Below are 10,000 nucleotides of genomic sequence, written 5' to 3'. Positions count from 1 at the left end.
GTACCAGGGGTGTTGCTGGGGGTACCAGGGGTCACCATTCATTTTCAATGGGGGAGGTACCAGGGGCAAGGCTGGGGGTACCAGGGGTGTTGCTGGGGGTACCAGGGGTAAAGAGCGGGCCGGCCCGGCGGGCGAGTGTGGCCGGAAAAGGGGCCTCTTGCTCGGATTGGGAGTTTGAAAAAATTCCCCCATTCATTTTCAATGGCAGATGTACCAGGGGTCGGTGTCCGCCAGACGGCGGTGTGGTAGGCAAAAGGCGGGCCGGCTCGGCGAGCGTGCGTGCCCGGGAAAAAGGCCTCTTGGCCGGCGTGAGAGTTTAATAATAGCGGGCCGGCTCATCGAGCGTGCGTGCCCGGGAAAAGGGCCTCTTGGCCGGCGTGAGAGTTTAATAATAGCGGGCCGGCCCGGCGAGCGTGCGTGCCCGGGAAAAAGGCCTCCTTGCAGGCGTGAGCGTTTAATAATAGCGGGCCGGCCCGGCGAGCGTGCGTGCCCGGGAAAAAGGCCTCCTTGCAGGCGTGAGAGTTTAATAATAGCGGGCCGGCCCGGCGAGCGTGCGTGCCCGGGAAAAAGGCCTCCTTGCAGGCGTGAGAGTTTAATAATAGCGGGCCGGCTCGGCGAGCGTGCGTGCACGGGAAAAAGGCCTCTTGGCCGGCGTGAGAGTTTAATAATAGCGGGCCGGCCCGGCGAGCGTGCGTGCCCGGGAAAAAGGCCTCCTTGCAGGCGTGAGAGTTTAATAATAGCGGGCCGGCTCATCGAGCGTGCGTGCCCGGGAAAAGGGCCTCCTTGCAGGCGTGAGAGTTTAATAATAGCGGGCCGGCTCTGCGAGCGTGCGTGCCCGGGAAAAGGGCCTCTTGGCCGGCCTGAGCGTTTAATAATAGCGGGCCGGCTCATCGAGCGTGCGTGCCCGGGAAAAGGGCCTCTTGGCCGGCCTGAGCGTTTAATAATAGCGGGCCGGCCCCGCGAGCGTGCGTGCCCGGGAAAAAGGCCTCCTTGCAGGCGTGAGAGTTTAATAATAGCGGGCCGGCTCATCGAGCGTGCGTGCCCGGGAAAAGGGCCTCCTTGCAGGCGTGAGAGTTTAATAATAGCGGGCCGGCTCGGCGAGCGTGCGTGCCCGGGAAAAGGGCCTCTTGGCCGGCGTGAGAGTTTAATAATAGCGGGCCGGCCCCGCGAGCGTGCGTGCCCGGGAAAAAGGCCTCCTTGCAGGGGTGAGAGTTTAATAATAGCGGGCCGGCCCGGCGAGCGTGCGTGCCCGGGAAAAAGGCCTCCTTGCAGGCGTGAGCGTTTAATAATAGCGGACCGGCTCTGCGAGCGTGCGTGCCCGGGAAAAGGGCCTCTTGGCCGGCCTGAGCGTTTAATAATAGCGGGCCGGCCCGGCGAGCGTGCGTGCCCGGGAAAAAGGCCTCTTGGCCGGCTTGGGGGATTGAAAAAAAATCCCCCATTCATTTTCAACGGGAGGGGTCGGCGGTACCGCTTGGTGTCCGCCAGACGGCGGTGTGGTAGGCAAATGGCGGGCCTGCACGGCGAGCGTGCGTGCCCGGGAAAAAGGCCTCCTTGCAGGCGTGAGAGTTTAATAATAGCGGGCCGGCCCGGAGAGCGTGCGTGCCCGGGAAAAAGGCCTCTTGGCCGGCGTGAGAGTTTAATAATAGCGGGCCGGCTCATCGAGCGTGCGTGCCCGGGAAAAGGGCCTCCTTGCAGGCGTGAGAGTTTAATAATAGCGGGCCGGCTCTGCGAGCGTGCGTGCCCGGGAAAAGGGCCTCTTGGCCGGCCTGAGCGTTTAATAATAGCGGGCCGGCTCATCGAGCGTGCGTGCCCGGGAAAAGGGCCTCTTGGCCGGCCTGAGCGTTTAATAATAGCGGGCCGGCCCCGCGAGCGTGCGTGCCCGGGAAAAAGGCCTCCTTGCAGGCGTGAGAGTTTAATAATAGCGGGCCGGCTCATCGAGCGTGCGTGCCCGGGAAAAAGGCCTCCTTGCAGGCGTAAGAGTTTAATAATAGCGGGCCGGCTCATCGAGCGTGCGTGCCCGGGAAAAGGGCCTCCTTGCAGGCGTGAGAGTTTAATAATAGCGGGCCGGCTCTGCGAGCGTGCGTGCCCGGGAAAAGGGCCTCTTGGCCGGCCTGAGCGTTTAATAATAGCGGGCCGGCTCATCGAGCGTGCGTGCCCGGGAAAAGGGCCTCTTGGCCGGCCTGAGCGTTTAATAATAGCGGGCCGGCCCCGCGAGCGTGCGTGCCCGGGAAAAAGGCCTCCTTGCAGGCGTGAGAGTTTAATAATAGCGGGCCGGCTCATCGAGCGTGCGTGCCCGGGAAAAGGGCCTCCTTGCAGGCGTGAGAGTTTAATAATAGCGGGCCGGCTCGGCGAGCGTGCGTGCCCGGGAAAAGGGCCTCTTGGCCGGCGTGAGAGTTTAATAATAGCGGGCCGGCCCCGCGAGCGTGCGTGCCCGGGAAAAAGGCCTCCTTGCAGGGGTGAGAGTTTAATAATAGCGGGCCGGCCCGGCGAGCGTGCGTGCCCGGGAAAAAGGCCTCCTTGCAGGCGTGAGCGTTTAATAATAGCGGACCGGCTCTGCGAGCGTGCGTGCCCGGGAAAAGGGCCTCTTGGCCGGCCTGAGCGTTTAATAATAGCGGGCCGGCCCGGCGAGCGTGCGTGCCCGGGAAAAAGGCCTCTTGGCCGGCTTGGGGGATTGAAAAAAAATCCCCCATTCATTTTCAACGGGAGGGGTCGGCGGTACCGCTTGGTGTCCGCCAGACGGCGGTGTGGTAGGCAAATGGCGGGCCTGCACGGCGAGCGTGCGTGCCCGGGAAAAAGGCCTCCTTGCAGGCGTGAGAGTTTAATAATAGCGGGCCGGCCCGGAGAGCGTGCGTGCCCGGGAAAAAGGCCTCTTGGCCGGCGTGAGAGTTTAATAATAGCGGGCCGGCCCGGCGAGCGTGCGTGCCCGGGAAAAAGGCCTCCTTGCAGGCGTGAGCGTTTAATAATAGCGGGCCGGCTCATCGAGCGTGCGTGCCCGGGAAAAGGGCCTCTTGGCCGGCGTGAGAGTTTAATAATAGCGGGCCGGCTCATCGAGCGTGCGTGCCCGGGAAAAAGGCCTCTTGGCCGGCTTGGGGGATTGAAAAAAAAATCCCCCATTCATTTTCAACGGGAGGGGTCGGCGGTACCGCTTGGTGTCCGCCAGACGGCGGTGTGGTAGGCAAATGGCGGGCCTGCACGGCGAGCGTGCGTGCCCGGGAAAAAGGCCTCCTGGCCGGCGTGAGAGTTTAATAATAGCGGGCCGGCTCTGCGAGCGTGCGTGCCCGGGAAAAAGGCCTCCTTGCAGGCGTGAGAGTTTAATAATAGCGGGCCGGCTCGGCGAGCGTGCGTGCCCGGGAAAAAGGCCTCCTTGCAGGCGTAAGAGTTTAATAATAGCGGGCCGGCTCATCGAGCGTGCGTGCCCGGGAAAAAGGCCTCTTGGCCGGCGTGAGAGTTTAATAATAGCGGGCCGGCCCGGCGAGCGTGCGTGCCCGGGAAAAAGGCCTCCTTGCAGGCGTGAGCGTTTAATAATAGCGGGCCGGCTCATCGAGCGTGCGTGCCCGGGAAAAGGGCCTCTTGGCCGGCTTGGGGGATTGAAAAAAAATCCCCCATTCATTTTCAACGGGAGGGGTCGGCGGTACCGCTTGGTGTCCGCCAGACGGCGGTGTGGTAGGCAAATGGCGGGCCTGCACGGCGAGCGTGCGTGCCCGGGAAAAATGCCTCCTGGCCGGCGTGAGAGTTTAATAATAGCGGGCCGGCTCGGCGAGCGTGCGTGCCCGGGAAAAAGGCCTCTTGGCCGGCGTGAGAGTTTAATAATAGCGGGCCGGCTCGGCGAGCGTGCGTGCCCGGGAAAAGGGCCTCTTGGCCGGCGTGAGAGTTTAATAATAGCGGGCCGGCTCATCGAGCGTGCGTGCCCGGGAAAAGGGCCTCTTGGCCGGCGTGAGAGTTTAATAATAGCGGGCCGGCCCGGCGAGCGTGCGTGCCCGGGAAAAAGGCCTCCTTGCAGGCGTGAGAGTTTAATAATAGCGGGCCGGCTCCGCGAGCGTGCGTGGCCGGGAAAAAGGCCTCTTGGCCGGCGTGAGAGTTTAATAATAGCGGGCCGGCTCATCGAGCGTGCGTGCCCGGGAAAAGGGCCTCTTGGCCGGCGTGAGAGTTTAATAATAGCGGGCCGGCTCATCGAGCGTGCGTGCCCGGGAAAAGGGCCTCTTGGCCGGCGTGAGAGTTTAATAATAGCGGGCCGGCTCATCGAGCGTGCGTGCCCGGGAAAAGGGCCTCTTGGCCGGCGTGAGAGTTTAATAATAGCGGGCCGGCCCGGCGAGCGTGCGTGCCCGGGAAAAAGGCCTCCTTGCAGGCGTGAGAGTTTAATAATAGCGGGCCGGCCCGGCGAGCGTGCGTGCCCGGGAAAAAGGCCTCCTTGCAGGCGTGAGAGTTTAATAATAGCGGGCCGGCTCGGCGAGCGTGCGTGCCCGGGAAAAGGGCCTCTTGGCCGGCGTGAGAGTTTAATAATAGCGGGCCGGCTCATCGAGCGTGCGTGCCCGGGAAAAGGGCCTCTTGGCCGGCGTGAGAGTTTAATAATAGCGGGCCGGCCCGGCGAGCGTGCGTGCCCGGGAAAAAGGCCTCCTTGCAGGCGTGAGAGTTTAATAATAGCGGGCCGGCTCCGCGAGCGTGCGTGGCCGGGAAAAAGGCCTCTTGGCCGGCGTGAGAGTTTAATAATAGCGGGCCGGCTCATCGAGCGTGCGTGCCCGGGAAAAGGGCCTCTTGGCCGGCGTGAGAGTTTAATAATAGCGGGCCGGCTCATCGAGCGTGCGTGCCCGGGAAAAGGGCCTCTTGGCCGGCGTGAGAGTTTAATAATAGCGGGCCGGCCCGGCGAGCGTGCGTGCCCGGGAAAAAGGCCTCCTTGCAGGCGTGAGAGTTTAATAATAGCGGGCCGGCCCGGCGAGCGTGCGTGCCCGGGAAAAAGGCCTCCTTGCAGGCGTGAGAGTTTAATAATAGCGGGCCGGCCCGGCGAGCGTGCGTGCCCGGGAAAAAGGCCTCCTTGCAGGCGTGAGAGTTTAATAATAGCGGGCCGGCCCGGCGAGCGTGCGTGCCCGGGAAAAAGGCCTCCTTGCAGGCGTGAGAGTTTAATAATAGCGGGCCGGCCCGGCGAGCGTGCGTGCCCGGGAAAAAGGCCTCCTTGCAGGCGTGAGAGTTTAATAATAGCGGGCCGGCTCCGCGAGCGTGCGTGCCCGGGAAAAAGGCCTCCTTGCAGGCGTGAGAGTTTAATAATAGCGGGCCGGCTCCGCGAGCGTGCGTGCCCGGGAAAAAGGCCTCCTTGCAGGCGTGAGAGTTTAATAATAGCGGGCCGGCTCCGCGAGCGTGCGTGCCCGGGAAAAAGGCCTCCTTGCAGGCGTGAGAGTTTAATAATAGCGGGCCGGCTCCGCGAGCGTGCGTGCCCGGGAAAAAGGCCTCCTTGCAGGCGTGAGAGTTCAATAATAGCGGGCCGGCCCGGCGAGCGTGCGTGCCCGGGAAAAAGGCCTCCTTGCAGGCGTGAGAGTTTAATAATAGCGGGCCGGCCCGGCGAGCGTGCGTGCCCGGGAAAAAGGCCTCTTGGCCGGCGTGAGAGTTTAATAATAGCGGGCCGGCCCCGCGAGCGTGCGTGCCCGGGAAAAAGGCCTCCTTGCAGGGGTGAGAGTTTAATAATAGCGGGCCGGCCCGGCGAGCGTGCGTGCCCGGGAAAAAGGCCTCTTGGCCGGCGTGGGAGATTGAAAAAATTCCCCCATTCATTTTCAATGGCGGGGGTACCAGGGGTAGAGCTGGGGGTACCAGGGGTAAAGAGCGGGCCGGCCCGGCGTGCGAGTTTGGCCGGAAAAGAGGCCTCTTGGTCGGATTGGGAGATTGAAAAAATTCCCCCATTCATTTTCAATGGCGGGGGTACCAGGGGTAGAGCTGGGGGTACCAGGGGTAAAGAGCGGGCCGGCCCGGCGTGCGAGTTTGGCCGGAAAAGAGGCCTCTTGGTCGGATTGGGAGATTGAAAAAATTCCCCCATTCATTTTCAATGGCGGGGGTACCAGGGGTAGAGCTGGGGGTACCAGGGGTAAAGAGCGGGCCGGCCCGGCGTGCGAGTGTGGCCGGGAAAGAGCCCTCCTGGCCGGCCTGGGAGATTGAAAAAAATTCCCCCATTCATTTTCAATGGCGGGGGTACCAGGGGTAAAGAGCGGGCCGGCCCAGCGTGCGAGTTTGGCCGGGAAAGGGGCCTCCTGGCCGGCCTGGGGGATTAAAAAAATTCCCCCATTCATTTTCAATGGCGGGGGTACCAGGGGTAGCAGTACCGATTTTGGTCGTTAGGGGCGCTGTAGTAGGTAAACCAGATATGCGGAGTTAGGGGGTCAAGAAGGCGAAAGGCTTAGAAAGTGACCGTTCACCAAAATACTTTCCGAAACGTATATAGGGGGGCATGTGTCGGACGAGTCACCATGCTTTCTCGATGCTGGAGGTACCAGGGGCACAAAGTTGGCCGGGAAAGATGCCTCTTAGGCGGATTGAAAGCATGAGAAAATGCCCCCCATTCATTTTCAATGGCGGAGAGCGGGCCGGCCCCGCAGCCGAGTGTGGCCGGCGGAGAGGCGTCTCGGTCGGATGAATGAAGCGTGGAGCCGGCCTCTGACGGCGGAGCTCCGCACTTTCGAATATTTTCTATCTCCCCCTCCGGGCGGTCGACGGCAGTTGGGAAGGCCGCCCGAGAGGCGCCCGGGGCGGATACCTCGGGCGAAAAGCCGGCCTCTGACGGCGGAGCTCCGCACTTTCGAATATTTTCTATTTCCCCCTCCGGGCGGTCGACGGCAGTTGGGAAGGCCGCCCGAGAGGCGCCCGGGGCGGATACCTCGGGCGAAAAGCCGGCCTCTGACGGCGGAGCTCCGCACTTTCGAATATTTTCTATCTCCCCCTCCGGGCGGCCGACGGCAGTTGGGAAGGCCGCCCGAGAGGCGCCCGGGGCGGATACCTCGGGCGAAAAGCCGGCCTCTGACGGCGGAGCTCCGCACTTTCGAATATTTTCTATTTCCCCCTCCGGGCGGCCGACGGCAGTTGGGAAGGCCGCCCGAGAGGCGCCCGGGGCGGATACCTCGGGCGAAAAGCCGGCCTCTGACGGCGGAGCTCCGCACTTTCGAATATTTTCTATTTCCCCCTCCGGGCGGCCGACGGCAGTTGGGAAGGCCGCCCGAGAGGCGCCCGGGGCGGATACCTCGGGCGAAAAGCCGGCCTCTGACGGCGGAGCTCCGCACTTTCGAATATTTTCTATTTCCCCCTCCGGGCGGCCGACGGCAGTTGGGAAGGCCGCCCGAGAGGCGCCCGGGGCGGATACCTCGGGCGAAAAGCCGGCCTCTGACGGCGGAGCTCCGCACTTTCGAATATTTTCTATTTCCCCCTCCGGGCGGCCGACGGCAGTTGGGAAGGCCGCCCGAGAGGCGCCCCGGGGCGGATACCTCGGGCGAAAAGCCGGCCTCTGACGGCGGAGCTCCGCACTTTCGAATATTTTCAATTTCCCCCTCCGGGCGGCCGACGGCAGTTGGGAAGGTCGCCCGAGAGGCGCCCCGGGGCGGATACCCCGGGCGAAAAGCCGGCCTCTGACGGCGGAGCTCCGCACTTTCGAATATTTTCTATTTCCCCCTCCGGGCGGCTGACGGCAGGTGGGAAGGCCGCCCATTCATTTTCAATGGCGGAGGTACCAGGGGTGCCGCTGAGGGTACCAGGGGTGCCGCTGAGGGTACCAGGGGTGCAGCTGAGGGTACCAGGGGTGCCGCTGAGGGTACCAGGGGTGCCGCTGAGGGTACCAGGGGTACGGCTGAGGGTACCAGGGGTGCCGCTGAGGGTACCAGGGGTGCCGCTGAGGGTACCAGGGGTGCCGCTGAGGGTACCAGGGGTGCCGCTGAGGGTACCAGGGGTTCGGCTGAGGGTACCAGGGGTACGGCTGAGGGTACCAGGGGTGCCGCTGAGGGTACCAGGGGTGCCGCTGAGGGTACCAGGGGTGCGGCTGAGGGTACCAGGGGTAAGGCTGAGGGTACCAGGGGTGCCGCTGAGGGTACCAGGGGTGCGGCTGAGGGTACCAGGGGTAAGGCTGAGGGTACCAGGGGTAAGGCTGAGGGTACCAGGGGTAAGGCTGAGGGTACCAGGGGTACGGCTGGAGGTACCAGGGGTAAGGCTGGAGGTACCAGGGGTAAGGCTGGAGGTACCAGGGGTAAGGCTGGAGGTACCAGGGGTAAGGCTGGAGGTACCAGGGGTTAGGCTGGAGGTACCAGGGGTAAGGCTGGGGGTACCAGGGGTAAGGCTGAGGGTACCAGGGGCGAAGCTGGCTGGGGGTACCAGGGGTTGGGCTGAGGGTACCAGGGGTTGGGCTGAGGGTACCAGGGGTAAGGCTGAGGGTACCAGGGGCGAAGCTGGCTGGGGGTACCAGGGGTGTTGCTGAGGGTACCAGGGGTGCCGCTGAGGGTACCAGGGGTTAGGCTGGGGGTACCAGGGGTTGAGCTGAGGGTACCAGGGGTAAGGCTGAGGGTACCAGGGGTGTTGCTGGGGGTACCAGGGGTCGCCATTCATTTTCAATGGGGGAGGTACCAGGGGTAGGGCTGGGGGTACCAGGGGTAAAGAGCGGACCGGCTCGCCGGCCGAGCGTGGCCGAAAAAGAGGCCTCCTGGCCGGATTGAGAAATTAAAAAAATTCCCCCATTCATTTTCAATGGCGGGGGTACCAGGGGTATGCAGTACCGATTTTGGTCGTTAGGGGCGCTGTAGTAGGTAAACCAGATATGGGGAGTTAGGGGGTCAAGAAGGCTAAAAGGCTTAGAAAGTGAGCGTTCACCAAAATACTTTCCGAAACGTATATAGGTGAGCATGTTTTGAATGGGTGACCTCCAGGGCGACACAGGGGAGGCCCCTAAGAGTATAATCAGACCATCGTGAGGGTGTTTCCAGCCACCCAAAAGCACTGGAACGGCCTCTGACGGCGGAGCTCCGCACTATCGAATATTTTCTATTTCCCCCTCCAGGCGGTCGACGGCAGTTGGGAAGGCCGCCCGAGAGGCGCCCGGGGCGGATACCCCGTGCGAAAACCCGGCCTCTGACGGCGGAGCTCCGCACTTTCGAATATTTTCTGTTTCCCCCTCCGGGCGGTCGACGGCAGTTGGGAAGGCCGCCCGAGAGGCGCCCGGGGCGGATACCCCGTGCGAAAACCCGGCCTCTGACGGCGGAGCTCCGCACTTTCGAATATTTTCTGTTTCCCCCTCCGGGCGGTCGACGGCAGTTGGGAAGGCCGCCCGAGAGGCGCCCGGGGCGGATACCCCGTGCGAAAACCCGGCCTCTGACGGCGGAGCTCCGCACTTTCGAATATTTTCTGTTTCCCCCTCCGGGCGGTCGACGGCAGTTGGGAAGGCCGCCCGAGAGGCGCCCGGGGCGGATACCCCGTGCGAAAACCCGGCCTCTGACGGCGGAGCTCCGCACTTTCGAATATTTTCTGTTTCCCCCTCCGGGCGGTCGACGGCAGTTGGGAAGGCCGCCCGAGAGGCGCCCGGGGCGGATACCCCGTGCGAAAACCCGGCCTCTGACGGCGGAGCTCCGCACTTTCGAACATTTTCTGTTTCCCCCTCCGGGCGGTCGACGGCAGTTGGGAAGGCCGCCCGAGAGGCGCCCGGGGCGGATACCCCGTGCGAAAACCCGGCCTCTGACGGCGGAGCTCCGCACTTTCGAACATTTTCTGTTTCCCCCTCCGGGCGGTCGACGGCAGTTGGGAAGGCCGCCCGAGAGGCGCCCGGGGCGGATACCCCGTGCGAAAACCCGGCCTCTGACGGCGGAGCTCCGCACTTTCGAATATTTTCTGTTTCCCCCTCCGGGCGGTCGACGGCAGTTGGGAAGGCCGCCCGAGAGGCGCCCGGGGCGGATACCCCGTGCGAAAACCCGGCCTCTGACGGCGGAGCTCCGCACTTTCGAATATTTTCTGTTTCCCCCTCCGGGCGGTCGACGGCAGTTGGGAAGGCCGCCCG

Source organism: Hippocampus guttulatus, unplaced genomic scaffold, assembly GCF_054856545.1.
Source record: "Hippocampus guttulatus isolate MCC_2025c unplaced genomic scaffold, RoL_Hgut_1.0 HiC_scaffold_46, whole genome shotgun sequence".
Lineage (NCBI taxonomy): Eukaryota > Metazoa > Chordata > Actinopteri > Syngnathiformes > Syngnathidae > Hippocampus > Hippocampus guttulatus.
Note: the sequence above shows the minus strand (reverse complement) of the source record.